Source organism: Lithobates pipiens, unplaced genomic scaffold (genome assembly GCF_037356315.1).
Source record: "Lithobates pipiens isolate NorthernLeopardFrog02 unplaced genomic scaffold, aLitPip1_a1.2 Scaffold_28, whole genome shotgun sequence".
NCBI lineage: Eukaryota > Metazoa > Chordata > Amphibia > Anura > Ranidae > Lithobates > Lithobates pipiens.
Window position 1 is genome coordinate 80,751,697 of NW_027507789.1, and position 18,346 is coordinate 80,770,042.

Here is an 18,346-nt window from a genome sequence, read left to right on the forward strand (position 1 = left end):
GAGCACCACTCGGTCACCCGTACCGCTGCCGATGGCGTGGAGTAAAGCGACATTACCCAGCTCATCATGTTGGGGCCAAGACCTATATGTTCCAGGGTGGCCTGCATAAAGTTCCAGGCCACCCTGTCAAAGGCCTCCTCCGCGTCCGTTGACAGCATAAGCAAGGGCGCTCCCTGTACATGCGCCGCATGGATTAAATTGAGGACTCGGGCCGTATTGTCTCTAGCTTCCGACTTATTTTTATTTTTTTGCTTGTTTCCTAAGGTGACCATCTTGGCATTTGTCAAGAGGGTTGAAAGTGCCTGAAGAGATTGCCTACGGGCACATCACCCTGAAAGCACCCGATCTCGTTTGATGTTGGAGGCGAATAGAGTCGGGCCTTGTTAGTACCTGGATGGGAGACCGCCTGGGAATACCAGGTGTCATAGACTTCTTTTTATGTTGTTGGCGTTGACCTGTTTTTTGTTCGCTTATTTCCCAAAGTGACCATCTTGGTGTTTGTCAAGAGGGTTGAGAGTGCCTGAAGAGATTGCCTATGGCCACATCACTCTGAAAGCACCCAATCTCATCTGATCTTGGAGGCTAAGAAGAGTCGGGCCTGGTTAGTACCTGGATGGGAGACCACCTGGGATTACCAGTTATTGTAGACTTCTTTTTATGTTGTTGGCGTTGATTCGTTTTCTTTTTTTTGCTTGTTTCCCAAGGTGACCATCTTGGCATTTGTCAAGAGGGTTGAGAGTGCCCAAAGAGATCGCTTACAGCAGCATCACCCTGAAAGAGCCCTATCTCTTCTCTTTTCTGAGGCTAAGAAGGGTTGGGCCTAGTTAGTACCTGGATGGGAGATGGCGTTGGAATACCAGGTGCCGTATTCTTCTTTTTATGTTGTTGACATTGACCTGTTTTTTTTTTTCACTTGTTTCCCAAGGTGACCATCTTGGCATTTGTCAAGAGGGTTAAGAGTGCCCGAATAGATCACCTACGGCCCCATCACCCTGAAAGCGTCTCGTCTGATCTCGGATGCTAAACAGTGTCGGGCCTGGTTAGTACCTGGATGGGAGACCGCCTGGGAATACTAGGTGCCATAGGCTTCTGTTTTTTTTTGTTTTTTTATTTAGTAGTATGCGACATACAATGCAAAGGCAACTTCACAGAATGTGTGATACAAATAGTTATAATCAAACGATCATATTGCATGGATATCAGAACCAATGGTAAGAAGTCTGAGGAGAATAGTACGTGTACAGCTTTGCGGTCATATTAAGATGAGATTAAAGCTCCATCTCGTTGGGATCCTCTACCACTTAAAATATTATTGATACTAGCCCTGCTACCCTCGAAGAGTTTAGATATCCATAGATAGGGGAAGAGTATTGTGTAGTAGTCAAATGGGGTCGGAACATACCATTTTCTTTTCCCTTTTTTCCCTTTTTTGAGTTAAGGGAAATAGTAGAACTGAAAGGAGGGAGAAGGGGAAAGAGAAGATTGGGGAAGGAAATGGCAGAAAAGGAAAAGAAGGGGTAAGGGGGTGTCGTGGGTAGAGTGGATAGGGTGGGGTCCCCTCCCAGGGAGCAAGAGACGCCCTCAGCTCACCAGCTCATCAGCTGTCCAACGTTTGGAACAGCGATCTCCAACGATCACCATGAGCTTACTATGTCTTGCGGAGGTATTCTTCCAAAAAGCGAAACTGGGTCCAGTAGAACCATCTGTTCCCATGCTCCTCCGTTTTATCCCTCATTGTGGCAGTCAGGTCTTCCATTCGTTCAATATCATTTACCCTTGCGAACCACTGGGTCACCATTGGAGCAGATTGCTCTTTCCACTGACTTGGGATGAAGGCCCTAGCTGCATTGAGGAGATGTTTAAGTAAGGACTTATGATAACGCTTTCTCGACATAGGAGTTAGATTGAGAAGAACTGCTGCGGGATCATTGGCTAAGGAAATGTCTGTGAACTTGTGGATGAGTCTCAGGACAGGCTGCCAGAATGTTTGTAATTTAGGGCATTCCCAGAAAATGTGGAGAATGGTGCCAGTCTGTTGCCGACAGCGACAGCAGCGGTCAGATTGACCGGGGAATATTTTGGCCAACACCACCGGTGTACGATACCAGCGTGTGATCAGCTTATATGAGATCTCCTGATATTTACTGCAGAGTGACGACTTATGGGCGAAAAAGAGTATTCTGTCCTTCTGTGGTTTGGAGAATGTAGTTTGTAAGTCCCTTTTCCATTTAGCTAGGAAGGGTGGATCCGTGGAGGATTGTGCGTCTGTAAGGATTTGGTAGGACCTAGAGAGGAAACCACGAACGTGGCCATCATCCAGGCAAAGTTCCTCAAAGGGGTGGAATTGTCTAGAGAAGAACGAATGGTTAGGTAGTGATCCGAGGAAATGGATTAGCTGTCTAGCTCTCCAGCTATCCAATGCAACAGGTACTTGCTCTAGCAGTATGGTCCCCATGGGAATCAAGCCCGTGGGTCCAAGAAATAGGGCTGCTCTCAGAAGCCCTTTCGGGGCTTGCCTGGTAAAGGCCTGGTCAGACAGGCCCGGAGGGAATCTAGGATGTCCAATAATTGGGGTCATAGGAGAAGGGAAGTTAGTCAGGTGGGAAAGGTGAAAAAAACTATCCATCTCGGCGAGCGAGGGGCCAATTAACGGGTGAGTAGTCACACAGGGCTCCAATGGCCTCCCCGCCCAAGGCAGACCAGTCAGTGGAACCCGCACCATCTCCTGCTCTAGCTTGACCCATAGCTTCAGTTCCCCATGCCGGTGTCCTATCACATATGGTCCCCCATCGGATAGTGTCCGCTGTGTGCTGCGCATGCGCAGTACACAGCAACACAGATTCCGAAAATTGCCGAGCATGAACGGCGCCTGCGCACTGAGTCCAGGTTCTATCCCCACTATCCAAGTGGACATAGAGTAAGAATATAAAAGAGCCGAGCGCAGTGAGGCCGAGCCCGAAGCGTGGCGAGCGAAGCTCGCCTGCGAGGGGCCCTCTAATATTCACAACCCTATGTCCGCTTGGATGGTGGGGCTACCGTTCGGCTTCGGAGATTTTCCGAAGCTTCGTCTGCTCCGTACTGGGCATGCGCAGTACGGCGCAGACACTATATCATGGCCGGACAGTATATGGCAGAACACCAGCACCAGTCAACCACCGGTGTCATGTGCGTCGCTGTGTAATATAGAGCAGGGTCCGGGAAGCCAATACCTCCCCGCAATTTCGGTCGCAACAGCATTGCCCTACCAATACGCATATGTTTTCCGCGCCAGAGGAACTTGATAAAGGTTGAGCGAACCGCATGAAAGAAAGTCTGGGGTATTTTGATAGGTAAGGCTTGTAGTAGATACAGAAGTCGTGGCATTGCGTTCATATTACAGTGTCCGAACCATGACAGAGCTAGTGGGTCCCATCTCTTAGGGTCCGCTGTAAGCCCATAGGCTTCTTTTTATGTTGTTGGCTTTGACCTGTTTTTTTTGCTTGTTTCTCAAGGCGACCATCTTGGCGTTTGTCAAGAGGGTTGGGCGTGTCTTGAAGAGAATGCTTACGGCCACATCAACCTGAAAGCACCCGATCTCATCTGATTTCAGAGGCTAAGCAGCGTCAGGCCTGGTTTGTACCTGGATGGGAGACTGCCTGGGAAGACCAGGTGCCATAGAAGGATCTGGTCTGGTTAGTGTCTTGATTGGGAGATCGCCTGGGAATACTGGATGCCGTAGGCTTCTTTTTATGTTGTTGGCTTTGACCTGTTTTTTTAGCTTGTTTCCCAAGGTGACCATCTTGGCCTTTGTCAAGAGGCTTCAGAGTGCCCAAAGAGAGTGCCTACGGCCAAATCACCCTGAAAGAGCCCAATCTCATCTGATCTCGGAGGCTAAGCAGCGATGGGCCTGGTTAGTACCTGGATGGGAGACAGCTTGGGAATACCAGGTGCCGTAGGCTTCTCATTATGTTGTCGGCGTTGACCTGTTTTATTTTCCCTTGTTTCCCAAGGTGACCATCTTGGCATGTGTCAAGAGGGTTGAGAGTGCACAAAGAAATTGCCTACGAGCACAACACCCTGAAAGCGCCCAATCTCGTTTGGTCTCAGAAGCTGAGCAGGGTTGGGCCTGGTTTGTACCTGGATGGGAGACCGCCTGGGTTTTCCAGATGCCGCAGGCTTATTTTTATGTTGTTGGTGTTGACCTGTTTTTTTCGCTTGTTTCCCAAAGTGATCATCTTGGCATTTGTCAAGAGGGTTGAGAGTGCCTAAAGAGATCGCTTACAGCCGCATCACCCTGAAAGCACCCTATCTCTTCTGATCTCAGAGGCTAAGAAGGGTTGGGCCTAGTTAGTACTTGAATGGGAGACGGCCTTGGAATACTAGGTGCCGTAGTCTTCTTTTTATGTTGTTGGCGTTGACCTGTTTTTTTTCGCTTGTTTCCCAGGGTGACTATCTTGGCATTTTTCAAGAGGGATGAGAGTGCCCAAAGAGATTGCCTATGGGCACATCACCCTGAAAGCGCCCAATCTCCGCTGATATCAGAGGCTAGAAAGGGTCGCGCCTTGTTAATACCTGGATGGGAGACCGTCTGGAAATACTAGGTGCGGTAGGCTTCTTTTTATGTTGTTGGCGTTGACTTGTTTTTTTTTGTTTGTTTCCCAAGGTGACCATCTTGGCGTTTGTCAAGAGGGTTGAGCGTGCCTGAAAAAATCTACTATGGCTGCATCACCCTGAAAGAGCCAAATCTCATTTGATCTCAGAGGCTAAGCAGGGTTGGGACCTGGTTAGTACCTGGATGGGAGAACACCTGGGATTTCTCGATGCCATAGGCTTTTTTTAAGTTGTTGGCATTGACTTATTTTTTATTTTTTTGTTTTATACTTTTATTAAGTATAAGTAGAACAACATAAATATAACAGTCAACCATACAGCATGACCCAGGGTCACAATTACATGGTAACAAAAAATAGGCAGCCAAATAACTCTGGGTTCTCAGAGGGGAGTCCTAGAGTTTCATGCAGAAATGAGAGAAACCCCACCTCGGACATGTAGTACAGTATAACTAATGCAGCCCTGTTCGGACAAATGTAATCATGGAGAGCAACTGGGACCACAGCGAGCCAGCTTATCATGACCTATGTGAACCAGAGTAAAATATGAGCCGGTCGTGTCCAGAACCCTGGGGCTCTTCTGGGTCCCAAAGGCTAGTAAGGAGACAAGGCACAGTCAAAAGGGAGGACGGGGGAAGAAGAGAGTGCAAAGACGGAGAGAGAGGAGGGGGGGGGGATGGCGGCGGGGAAAAATAGAAAAATAAAGACAAAAAGGGAGGGGGGGGGATGCCACCGAGGGCAGACATGGCCTACGTAGGTAAACGTTAGATGTTCAGTCTTTTTCTGGGACAGGGGCGCTGCTCACCTCCCGAATGTAGTCTCAAGTACCAGAAAAATACCTCCAGGGCCTCCATGTAACACTAAATGCCTCTTCAGTGTTGTGAAGGGTGGCGGTCAATTCTTCCATCCAGAGAATATGATTGACTTTGGAATACCACAGCACCTTGGATGGGGGGCTGAGGCTGCCTCCACAGTGTGGGAATGCAGGCCCGGGCGGCGTTCAGGAGTTGCATCGGGAGGGTTTTTTTGTATTTTCGAACAGGCTGTTCGGTCAAGTGTAGAAGGCACGCTGCTGGGTTGTCTGCGATATCTACATTTCTGAGAGTTTTTATCGTCTCGGTCACCTCCACCCAAAAGTTCCTCAAGGCCGGGCATGCCCAGAAAATGTGTCCCATGGTCCCCATATCTGAATTGCACCTCCAACAAACATCCGGGATCGATCTATTCATTTTATTCAGAAGGTATGGGACTCTATACCAGCGTGAGACTATCTTGTATCCTGATTCTTGATATTGGTTTGCGATGGAAGCTTTATGTACTAATGTCAGGATCTTGCCTATCTGTTGTGGGGTAAATGTGATGCCAAAGTCCCTCTCCCATTTGTGGATAAATGGTGGGGTCGACTCCTCCTCCTGACTACTTAATAGGTTGTACAGGAGGGAGAGGGTGTGTCGCACAGGTTCCTTTTTGTGACAGATGGATTCATAGGGTGTCAGGTCTCTAGGAGTGTAGGGGGACCTTTGTATGGCCAGAAGAAAGTGATGAAGTTGATAAGCACTAAACAAGTCAAGCGGAGGGTCAGAAAGCTTGGCGACAGTTTGCGTGGTCGGGAGCCCTCCCAAGGGCCACACCTCTCCCAGACGCTGTTTCCCCACCACTGTCAACTGTCGCAGTTTCTTGTTGGTAAATCCCGGTGGGAAGTCTGGATTACCTATAACCGGAGTCATTGGTGACGGCAAGGGAGCAATGTGTGTGCAGCGGAACAACCTCCGCACAACAGCCAACGTAGCTCCCACTACGGGGTGATCTCTGAGGTCTTTTGGTAGGGAGGACAGGAGCCACGGGGAGGTCAATAGGGGAATGGATCCATCCTCAATCTCCATCTCCACCCACTGCTTGTGTGGGCCATTACAATGCCAATCAACGACTCTCACTAGCAGAGTCACTCTGTAGTATTGTCTCAGATCTGGGAGACCCAGACCCCCCTTGTCCTTTGGTCTGGCAAGCAATTGCAAACGGGCTCTGGGCGGTTTGCGCGGCCAAATAAAGTCCCGGAGCAGCATCTGCAGTTGTCTGAAAAAAATTGGGGGTAACCGGATCGGTAATGTCTGGAACAAGTATAAAATCCGCGGGAGGGCCGTCATTTTGAATGCATTACAGCGCCTGAACCAGGTCAGTGTTAAAGCATGCCAGTTTCCCGAATCAGATTTCAGTCTATTCAGGAGAGGGACAAAATTAAGCGGGTACAATTGCGCCAAATCCGCTGCGATGTCAACGCCCAGGTAACGTATAGATTTTTCAGCTCAGTAGAATGGAAAAGCGGAGCGTAGCCTCTTGGCCTCACCATCCGGGACCGATATATTCAATACAGCCAAAGGTGCAATTGATTTTATAGTTTGATAGGCTGCCGTATCGCCGGAGAGCCGCGAGTATATTGGGAACCGAAATGTGTGGATTGGAGACGAAAGAAATTAGATCGTTAGCGTACGCCGCAATTTTGTGGTGTGCCGAGGGTTTGGATATGCCAGTAATATTCGGGTCATTCCGAACGTGACACATAAGTGGTTGCAGTGTCAGAATAAAAATTAGGGGAGACAGAGGGCACCCCTGCCTCGTCCCATTAGTGATGGGGAAAGAGTCCGAGCACTCTGAAAGCACCCAATCTCGTCTGATCTTGGAGGCTAAGAAGAGTCAGGCCTGGTTAGTACCTGGATGGGAGACCACCTGGGAATACCAGTTATTGTTGGCTTCTTTTTATGTTGTTGGCCTTGATTCGTTTTGTTTTTTTTTCGCTTGTTTCCCAAGGTGACCATCTTGGCATTTGTCAAGAGGGTTGAGAGTGCCCAAAGAGTTCGCTTACAGCAGCATCACCCTGAAAGAGCCCTATCTCTTCTCATCTCTGAGGCTAAGAAGGGTTGGGCCTAGTTAGTCCCTGGATGGGAGATGGCTTTGGAATACCAGGTGCCGTAGTCTTCTTTTTATGTTGTTGACATTGACCTGTTTTTTTTTCGCTTGTTTCCCAAGGTGACTATCTTGGCATTTGTCAAGAGGGTTGAGAGTGCCCAAAGAGATTGCCTATGGGCACATAAGCCTGAAAGCGCCCGATCTCCTCTGATCTCAGAGGCTAAACAGGGTCGGGCCTTGCTAGTACCTGGATTGGAGACCACCTGGGAATACTAGGTGCTGGAGGCTTATTTTTATGTTGTTGGCGTTGATTTGTTTTTTTGTTTTTTTGTTTACCAAGGTGACCATCTTGGTGTTTGTCAAGAGGGTTGAGAGTGCTTGAAGAGCTCGCCTATGGCCACATAACCCTGAAAGCACCAGATCTCGTCTGATCTCAGAGACTAAACAGGGTCGGGCCTTGTTAATACCTGGATGGGAGACCACCTGGGAATACTAGGTGCTGTAGACTTCTTCTCATGTTGTTGGCGTTGACTTGATTTTTTTGTTTGTTTCCCAAGGTGACCATATTGGCGTTAGTCAAGGTTGAGAGTGCCTGAAGAAATCTCCTACGGCCACACCACCCTGAAAGAGCCCAATCTCATCTGATCTCAGAGGCTAAGCAGGGTTGGGACCAGTTTAGTACCTGGATGGGAGACCGCCTGGAATTTCCAGATGCCGTAGGCTTCTTTTTATGTTGTGGCCATTGACCTATTTTTTTCCACTTGTTTCCAAGGTGACCATCTTGGTGTTTGTCAAGAGAGTTGAGAGTGCCTGAAGATATTGGCTACGGTCACATCACCCTGAATCTGTTCCATCTCATCTGATCTTGGAGGCTAAGCAGGGTCCGGCCTGGTTAATGCCTGGATGGGAGACTGCCTGGGAATACCAGGTGTCGTAGGCTTCTTTTTTTTTCAAATATAATTTTTTCTCCAAATAGGGGAAGACGGTCCCCCGAGTACATAATGCAACAGAGAAATACAGAGCAAAAAGCAGCTGAACAATACTTGATACAGGTATATTCGCAACTGTGAGTCTGCCTTCCATCAATCACAATGATTCGAGGCACGGATAAAGTACTGTACCAAGATCCAGGGTCACACAAACCCCAGGTCCCTCCGGCATAATCCATCCAGAGGGGGGTGTGGGGCCGTCATTCCCAATTTTCCACTCTTTCCAAAAGAGAGAGGGGGTGGAGGGGGTGAGAGATAGGGGAGGAAGGCCGAAAAGAGAAGGGTTGAAAGATCAGAAAAGGAGAAGAGGGGACAAGACACGATGGCAGCCACTGTCCAAGGGGCCAGTCAAGGAAAGCTCAGAGCACTAAGGCGATAGCAGGCGACATCCTTCCAGCGAGAATATAAAGGTATTCCAGATGTCTCAGGTTTGTTTAAAAAATTCTTGTTTACCTTGTGATGTGAGGATCAAGTCCTCCATTTTTTTTAATGTTCTCTATTTTCCTAAGCCAGTTCCCCCCCTTACGAAAGTTCCCCCCCCTTACGAAAGGGGGGGAACATTTTTTCCAATAGAGAGGGATGCAGGATTTCGCCGCATTTATCACATGCCATAAAATAGATTTTTTTGTACTTCTTAATGGGAATCTGTGAATGGTACAAGAGAAAGAATGCAGCCTCTTCCTGGATGGAGAAGTCTGTGAATTTTTGTGTCATGCATCGGATCTCTGTCCAGAAGTCCACCAAGCTGAGGCAGGACCAAAAAATGTGCAGCAACGTGCCCTCTTCTTCTCCACACCTCCAGCATATGTTCGAGGAAGAGGGGAAACATTTCTGCAGCTTTGATGGTGTCAAATACCACCTGGTGAGAAGTTTAAAATTCGTCTCCTGTATTTTCGTGCACAGCGACATTTTGAGAGCCAAAGTGATAATGCGTTGTCTCTGTGCTGGGGAAAATTAGCAATTAAGGTCCTTTTCCCAGTTGGCCAGACAGGTTAAGTGTGGGTAATCTGTTTGAGAGAGAATGTGGGCCAAAGGGCCTTCGCTCCTGCATAGAGTCTCGAACTCCGTCTGAGGGCGGGCGAACGTTTGAGGATTGGGGATGGAATGGAGAAAATGATGTCGTTGCGCCGCTCTCCAAAAAGGCAGTTGGAAAGCCCTGTCGGATCTGTTAGGGTTGAGAAAGAAGGCCATTTTCCATCAATGACGAATTTAGACGCATTGTCTAGGTTGGAATTTCTAAGTGGGTCCCCAGTTCAAAGGTTGGATGGCCACGTATAGGGAATAGGGGGGAAGTCAAAGACGTGAGTGTGTTTTGGGTAGCGATCAGGTGACTGACTTTCAACTAAGCCCCTATAGTGGGATGTGACATAAATTCTGTGGGTAAATACTTATAGCACCACATGGCGCTTCTTATTCGGGATTCGGGAGTGAGCTTAGAAAATTTGTTTCGATTCCAGTCCAATACACGCCCCAGATGGGAGGCCAGGTAGTAGCGTCGCAAGTTAGGGAGAACCAACCCTCCCTGTTGTTTAGACAATGTCAGCTGTGACCGCTTAAGTCTGGGATTTTTGTGGGCCCAGTTAAATTGAGTGAGCAAGGATTGAGCTTGCTTAAAAAACAGGACTGGAATCTGGATCAGGAGAGCTTGGAAAAGATAAGTAAATTTAGGGAGTATGTTCAATTTAATGAGATTGCATCTGCTGAACCAGGAATGGAGGCCAGAATGCCACCCGTGAAGCAAACTGCGGATCTTAGTGACAAGGGGTGGGGGGAAGTTCAACATAAACGTACGCGCGATGTCCGGTGGAATGTAAGTACGTGAGTATATCTTACTTATCCATGCCAGCATCCGTTCACTCAGACCTATATGGCGAAGGACCGAGAACATTAATGTCCATTTGACCCGATCAAAAGCCTTCTCGGCATCAGTACTCATGAAAAGACAAGGGGTCCCAGATGACTTTGCTTTACGGATCAGGGTAAGCACCTTAGTGGTGTTGTCCCTATCTTCCCTGGTGGGAATAAAACCTAACTGGTCAATATGTATAAGGGACTACAAGTGATGTGCCAATCACGTGGCGAGGAGTTAGAGAATAGTTTTAGGACCGAATATTGGAGGGAAATGGGTCTGTAGCTCCCACATAGGCCCGGGTCTTTGCCCTCCTTAGGTATCAACGAGATGTGGGCTCTAAGGGTATCCTCAGGAAAATCCCCATTCGAGCTCAGAGTATTAAATAAATTCACCAAGCGCGGGCCGAGAATAGGGAGGAAGGTCTTAAAGTATTGTGCGGTATATCCGTCAGGGCCCGGAGCCTTACCCACCTTCGGAGGTCCCACGGCCGTCTGGACTTCTTCCAGTGTGATCGGGTCCTCCAAGTACTCCCGTGATTCCGATGAGAGGGTTGGTAGACCAGAACCGGTTACATATCTGTCTATATTGTCCTGTCCAGACCCTGAATCGGGCAGGTTGTAGAGATCAGAGTAACATTTTTCAAAGACTTCGACTATTTGGGTTGGGGTAGAGGCCCTCTGGCCATTCTCATCTATCAACTGTGGTATGTAAGAGCCAGATTTCAACTCCTTTACCCACCTGGCTAAGATTTTTCTGCATTTGTCCTCTGACTCCTACGTCAGTTTACGACAAAACTGGAGTGCCGCTTTCGCTTTATAATGGAGTAGGACAGCAATATGGGTATGGAGTGTCCCCAATTCAATCTCTAAGGTCCGTAAGGGGGTATGTTTATGTTTCGCTTCCACAGAGGCAAGTTCACGAAACAGATTAGCAAGCTGTTCCTTCCGTGTTCGTTTGATGCGCGCCCCGTGCCTGATAAGTACCCTGCGGAGTACTGACTTGTGAGCCTCCCAAATTATCCCCGGGTCACAGTCCTGCTTTAGTTTTCTTGGAAATAAAGGTCCAATTCCCTGGTCACATCTGCTAAAACTTCCGGTATCTGGAGGAGGCTCTCATTAAGGTGCCAGAATAGAGACCTAGGTGAGGGGTAGGGAGCGAGGAGCAAGAGGCAGAAGTGTCAACCGATGGCGAAAGGGGACATTAAAGTCCCCACCTAATATCAATTGGCCCTCCCGAAAGTCACATAACGTGTCTTGGTGATCATTGGGAGCGTACACAGTGGCAAATGTAAAAAGGCGCTCTCCAATGTGGCCCCTAAGAAAAAGATATTGGCCCCCAGGGTCCACCAGAGAATCCTGGAGAACCCAGGGGAGCCTGCTAGAGATCAGAATGGAGAGGAGGGGTTAGTAGAGTGGTAGACCTTAGGGAAGGATCTCGACCATAGAAAGGGGAGGCTAGTATTTTTAAAATGTGTTTCTTGTATAAAGGCCACATCAGTACAGGATGTGTTCAGTTCTCACAGGAGGATCCACCGTTTTTCAGGGGAGTTCAGTCCCTTAACGTTTAGAGAGGTGACCTTGACTGAGTCTCCCATCGCTCCTCGGGGAGGGGGAGGGGGACGTCAGAGAAAAGCAAAGAAAGTTGAACCAAGGTAGGTTTTGTGTAGGTAATGCATGGCGGGAACTAAGGGGGAGAAAGGAAGGGCAAATGGAAGGAAAGGTAAAGGGAAAAAGAGGCCGGGCACCCCAACCCCAGGGGGAGAGGGAAATTAAGGGTTGTCCGCACTCAACAGTACAGGAAGGGTATACTAAAACAGCACAATTATGCTATAGCGCTTACCAGATGTACACTGGGTTTAAAGCGCTGTCCTACTTGGGTTATTGGGTAGACAGGTCGGAGAGGGAGCCCCCGAATCCTAGTCCCCCCAGTCCCGGCAGTGGTAAATGTCACGTCTGATACCGCTATGCAAATAAAAGACAATCAGTAACATCAAAGAAACAAAAAACAATAGTATAACCAAAACAGAGGTAGAGCATATAACTGTCAGCACTGAGGGGTCTCCTCGGCTCGCCCTAAACATAGGCATGCACGAGGGAGCCCGTCACAACAGAAAAGGCATCACAGAATGGGATCCACCACCCCCCATCCCATACCCCTAAAGTACATGCAGTCCCCGAACAAATGCATTTCTCCCTTTGGCAGATTGTCCTCTCCTTACCCCCTCTCCCCTGTCCACGCCCCGGGGGGAAAAGGGGCAGGGAAGGGGGGAAAGGGGGAGTGGAAGGGGGGAAAGGGGGAGTGGAAGGGGGAAAGGGGGAGGGAAAGGAGGGAAGGGAAGGGTGGGAAGGGGGGGAAGGGAGGGGGGAAACAGGGGAGAGGGGGCAAACATGCAGAAATGTCAAGTCCTTTAGCGCACTCCCACCAGCAAACACCCGGACCCCATAAATTTCAACTCCTCCCCTCCATGGTCACCACATCAAGATGAAAGAGGAGCAGCCCTGGTCAGTGCATGGAAAATCCGGCAGGCAAGGGGCTGGGGCCACCATCCCTCCATCCAATGGGAGACTTCACCCGAGCAGCAGTCCTAGGGCCCGCCAATTAGTGTCTCTCCTGCATCGCCATCGGGGGCTGTGTAAAGCATCCAGAGGGAGGCTGGGACCGCCCAAACAGTAAGGGGTAAATCCTCCAGGGGGGTCCAGAGTCACCCTGGAGGGAAGCAGTGTCTCGTACCAATAGGCTCAATAAATAAGTCATCCAGGGTCCCCGAAAGCTGCAGAAGGCAATGTCGGCAAAGAGTAGGTGGGAGCCAGGGGGAGGGGACACATATGCGGGAATGTCAAGCCCTTCCAGTACAGCGCATTAGGTATCACTCAGACCCCCCAAAGTGCAAATCCCCCATCTAAGGTCAAGACTCCAGAAGGGAAGATGAGCCGCCCTGGTCTGTACATGAAAGAACCTGCTGCCAAGGGGTTGGGGCCATCATCCCTTCCTCCAATGGGAGATGCCACCGGCATGACAGCCCCGTGTCCTGTCAAGTGGTGCCCCTCTGACAATGTCGTTGTGGTATATGTGGAGCATCCAGGGAGAGGCAGGGACCACCCAAACAGTGAGGGGTAAAGCCTCCAAGGGGGACCGGTGTCAGACAGGAGGATAGCGGTGTCTTGTACAAGTTGGTTAATTAGACAAGTCATCCAGTGTGTTTCTGTGAGCAGCGGAAAGAAAGGTCGGTAAGGATTATGAATGGGTGGGGGCCAGGGAGTGCATAAAACTGCCACCAGATGACCGGGGCAGAGAGGGCAAGGGGATGAAAGTCATATCTGGTAGGTGGGGGCGGGGGTGAGGAGTGTCCCTCATATTACTCACGTTGGCCATACCTCAAAGCTGAGCGCTCTGCATACCCAGGACGTTCTTCTGTATAATCTAGCCTATCTGTACACATTAGTCGGTCCTCTGTATACACTAGTCTGTCATATATACACTAGTGTATATAGATAGGCTAGATTATACAGAAGAACGTCCTGGGTATAAAGAGATGGAGGCTAGGGTATACAGAGAGAGAGGCTAGAGTATGCATACTTGCTAGTGTATACAGACGGACTAGTGTATACAGAAGACCGGCTAGTTTATATAGGGAGGCTAATGTGTGCAAAAGACAGGCTAGTGTATACAAATAGGCTAGATTATAGAGAAGAACATCTTGGGTATGCAGAGAGAGAGGCTGGGTTACACAGAGAGGCTGCTGTATGCAGACTTGCTAGTGTATACAGACGGACTAGTGTATACAGTAGACCGGCTAGTTTACACAGAGAGGCTAATGTGTACAAAAGACAGGCTAGTGTATACAGATAGGCTAGATTATGCAGAAGAAGGTCCTGGTTTATGCAAGAGATGGAGGCTAGGGTATGCAGAGAGAGAGGCTTGGTTACATAGACTTGCTAGCTACAAAAGACATCCAAGGGTATACAGAGAGACTCGTGTATGCAGAAGACCGGCTAGTTTATACAGAGAGGCTAAAGTGTACAAAACACAGGCTAGATTATACAGAAGAATGTCCTGGGTATGCAGAGATGGAGGCTAGGGTATACAGAGAGAGAGACTGTGTTACACAGAGAGGCAGGAGTATGCAGACTTGCTAGTGTATACAGATGGACTAGTGTATACAGTAGACCGGCTAGTTTAACCAGAGAGGCTAATGTGTACAAAAGACAGGCTAGTTTATACAGATAGGCTAGATTATACAAAAGAACGTCCTGGGTATGCAGAGATGGAGGCTAGGGTATACAGAGAGAGAGTGAGGCTGGGTTACACAGAGAGGCAGGAGTATGCAGACTTGCTAGGGTATACAGAGAGAGAGGCTAGAGTATGCATACTTGCTATTGTATACAGGCGGACTAGTGTATACAGAAGACCGGTTAGTTTAAACAGAGAGGCAAATGTGTACAAAAGACAGGCTAGTGTATACAAATAGGCTAGATTATAGAGAAGAACGTCCTGGGTATGCAGAGATGGATGGCTAGTGTATACAGATAGGCTAGATTATACAGATAGGCTAGATTATACAGAAGAACGTCCTGGGTATGCAGAGATGGAGGCTAAGGTATACAGAGAGAGAGGCTAGAGTACGCATACTTGCTAGTGTATACAGATGGACTAGTGTATACAGAGGACCGGCTAGTTTATACAGAGAGGCTAATGTGTACAAAAGACAGGCTAGTGTATACAAATAGGCTAGATTATAGAGAAGAACGTCCTGGGTATGCAGAGAGAGAAGTTGGGTTACAAAGAGAGGCTAGTGTATGCAGACTTGCTAGTGTATACCGGTGGACTAGTGTATACAGAGAGGCTTGGGTATACAGAGAGCTAATGTATAAAGAGATGCTAGTGTATACCGACGGACTAGTGTATACAGAGGACCGGCTAGTTTATACAGAGAGGTTAATGTGTACAAAAGACAGGATAGTTTATACAGATAGGCTAGATTATACAGAAGAACGTCCTGGGTATGCAGAGATGGAGGCTAGGGTATACAGAGAGAGAGAGCGAGGCTGGGTTACACAGAGAGGCAGGAGTATGCAGACTTGCTAGTGTATACAGATGGACTAGTGTATACAGTAGACCGGCTAGTTTACACAGAGAGGCTAATGTGTACAAAAGACAGGCTAGTGTATACAGATAGGCTAGATTATACAGAAGAAGGTCCTGGTTTATGTAAGAGATGGAGGCTAGGGTATGCAGAGAGAGAGGCTTGGTTCCACAGACTTCCTAGTGTATACAGACGGACTAGTGTATACAGAGGACCGGCTAGTTTATACAGAGAGGCTAATGTGTACAAAAGACAGGCTAGTGTATACAGATAGGCTAGATTATACAGAAGAACGTCCTGGGTATGTAGAGATGGATGCAACTACCTTTGAAACATATAAAGTGCTTTTTTCATATTTTGGTGCTGTTAAAAAGTGGTGTGTTGTCAGTGGTGATATCAATGTGACAGTTAATGTGGAGAACTACAACTATTCAAAATAGAGCAAAAGAGTGCTAAAGTTTATTTTGTTAAGTCATTGACTGATAGACGTTAAGTAATTGGCCATTATTGGTTTGGCAGTACATGGTTTATTTTGATGTAAGATAGTTTTATTCTCTACTTATAGCCGAGTTTTAGACGACTTTATTATTAGCATTATTCGCATTATTCATATATATTATGCAGAGTGTAAGTATTGCAGTGAGACGATATTGCTTTTAAAAGATTTGTATTATTATACATAGCATTGTTAGCAGACCAATAGGACAATTTACATGGCTTAATATTGCAGAGCGTAATTTATCAGGAAAGAGATCCAAAGCGTTAGTTGCAGTAGCTTCATAAAACTGAGATATCGTTGCATTACTCTAAATTTAAAAGTTGTTCCGGTAGCACTGAAAAGACGATATTAGATGAGTGATCTACACATTTCGTTTACTATTTCACTATACCGGCTAAATGTTAATATGTTAATATGTGCTGCGTGTAAGGTAGAAATTAGATGGTTTAGTGTGAGCTGGTTTACCAGGATTTAGAGATAGTAATCTGTTTATACTAGTAATAAATATAGCAAAATAACTATAACGGGTTTAAGTGGAAATACACGAAATAACAGCAACAACGTGTGTAGGTTTTTATCAATCAAGTTAATTACGTGTCAACAGCTAAATATTCTGCAATAGCAGAGATTAAGTATTGCAGTCGAAATGCGATCGGAAGCGTTAGTTGCAGTAGCTCCAAAATGACTGAGAAATCATTTCATTACTCTAAATTTAAAAGTTATCCCGGTAGCACTGAGTGGACTGATATTAGATGAGTGATCGTTCTAGTACAAATTCAGTTTCCTATAGCAGAGAGATACCAGTTGCTGTGAGACGAGTAATTAAACTGTTCACACTCTTAACATGTGCAGCGTGTAAAGAAGCAATAAGATGGTTTTGTATTATCCTAAAATTAGCAGTATACGTAATAAAGGTGAGTAGGTAACCTGGATTTAGACATAGCAAACTCTATAATCTAATTTAGCAAAATTAGAAAGGATAATATTGAGACAGTATATACAGGTAGAGTTTAAGTGGAAATACACAAAATATCTAGCTTACCTTTACATTGTTCAATAGAGCGTTGCAAAGTAATACCAAGGCAAAATGTCGGAATAGCAATTAGATGAGATGATTGCTGTAATCATGAAATATCAGCAACGACTAGGTTTCTATCGGATGAGAAAGTATAATAACTGGCAAAGTATGACATGGCAAAGAGACAAATTGCATTAGAGATGTGAGATGGACATGAAATGTCAATCCCCATTGGTTACTTACATGTAAACGCGGCTACATACAGCAAAGTGTGAGCTAAGCAGCTAAAGGGTATTTAAGAGTAAATTGACGTAGCTTGAAAATTCCAACGTGTAAATCGTTCCATTAATTATGCTACGCACGAAGACGGCTTACACTGACTGTTTTCCGTGGAAACTGGTCATCGGCATAATGTATCAGTAACCATGAACATTAATAGTGATAGACAGCTTACATTAGGATGTATGCATGATGTGAATGTAAAATGAATGTAAAATAGTTGCATTATGTGTTATTAATGTAATCAAACTGTATTGCTTTGCTTTGCTACTGCAACCACTTCTCAATCAAGTAAACCGTCCCACTGCTTTTCTCACATTTTGCCGCTGTTAAAAAATGTGTTGCAAGTGTTATGTGTTACAAATGGTTATCAGTGTGACAGTTAATGTGGAGAAGAAGTAATACACAAAATAGAGTCAGAAAGAGAATCCTATTGCATAGAGGTAGCGAGAGATGGTTGCATTAATCTTAATGTGCAGTGTGTAAAAGGTTTTAAAAAGATGGTTTTGTGTGACTTTTGCTTTAACGTAAAATTAGCTGTAGACATTATAACTTGTTACAATGATTTAGAGATAGTAATCTCTATAAAATAATAATAATAAGTATAGCAAAACAAATTAGGAAAATTTTGAGGCAGTATGTATAGGTCGAGATATAGTGAATACACAAAAGGGATCAAGGGATAGTAGCAAAGTCAAGGGATAAATGCAAAGGTACTCTATTTAACAGTAAATTGACTTAGCTTGCAAATTTCAACGTGTAAATCGTTCCATTAATTTTGCTGCGCACGAAGACGGCTTACACTGACTGTTTTCCGTTTCCACTGGAAAGAGAATCCTATTGCATAGAGGTAGCGAGAGATGGTTGCATTAATCTTAATGTGCAGTGTGTAAAAGGTTTTAAAAAGATGGTTTTGTGTGAATTTTGCTTTAACGTAAAATTAGCTGTAGACATTATAACTATGGTTAGGTTTACAAAGATTTAGAGTTAGTAATCTCTATAATATAATAATAATAAGTATAGCAAAACAAATTAGGAAAATATTGAGGCAGCATATATTGGTCGAGATAAAGTGAATACACAAAAGGGATCAAGGGATAGTTGCAAAGTCAAGGGATAATTGCAAAGGTACT

General features: G+C 46.4%; 4 pseudogenes; all 4 read left to right on the top strand.

Annotated features, from left to right (window-relative positions):
• The first annotated feature begins 531 nt into the window (after window positions 1-531).
• Window positions 532-650, top strand: LOC143937707 (5S ribosomal RNA; annotated as a pseudogene).
• A 3,169-nt stretch (window positions 651-3,819) lies between these two features.
• On the top strand, window positions 3,820-3,938 carry LOC143937320 (5S ribosomal RNA; annotated as a pseudogene).
• A 3,944-nt stretch (window positions 3,939-7,882) lies between these two features.
• On the top strand, window positions 7,883-8,001 carry LOC143936465 (5S ribosomal RNA; annotated as a pseudogene).
• Window positions 8,002-8,096: 95 nt separating this feature from the next.
• LOC143936903 (5S ribosomal RNA) lies at window positions 8,097-8,216 on the top strand (annotated as a pseudogene).
• The last annotated feature ends 10,130 nt before the right edge of the window (window positions 8,217-18,346 follow it).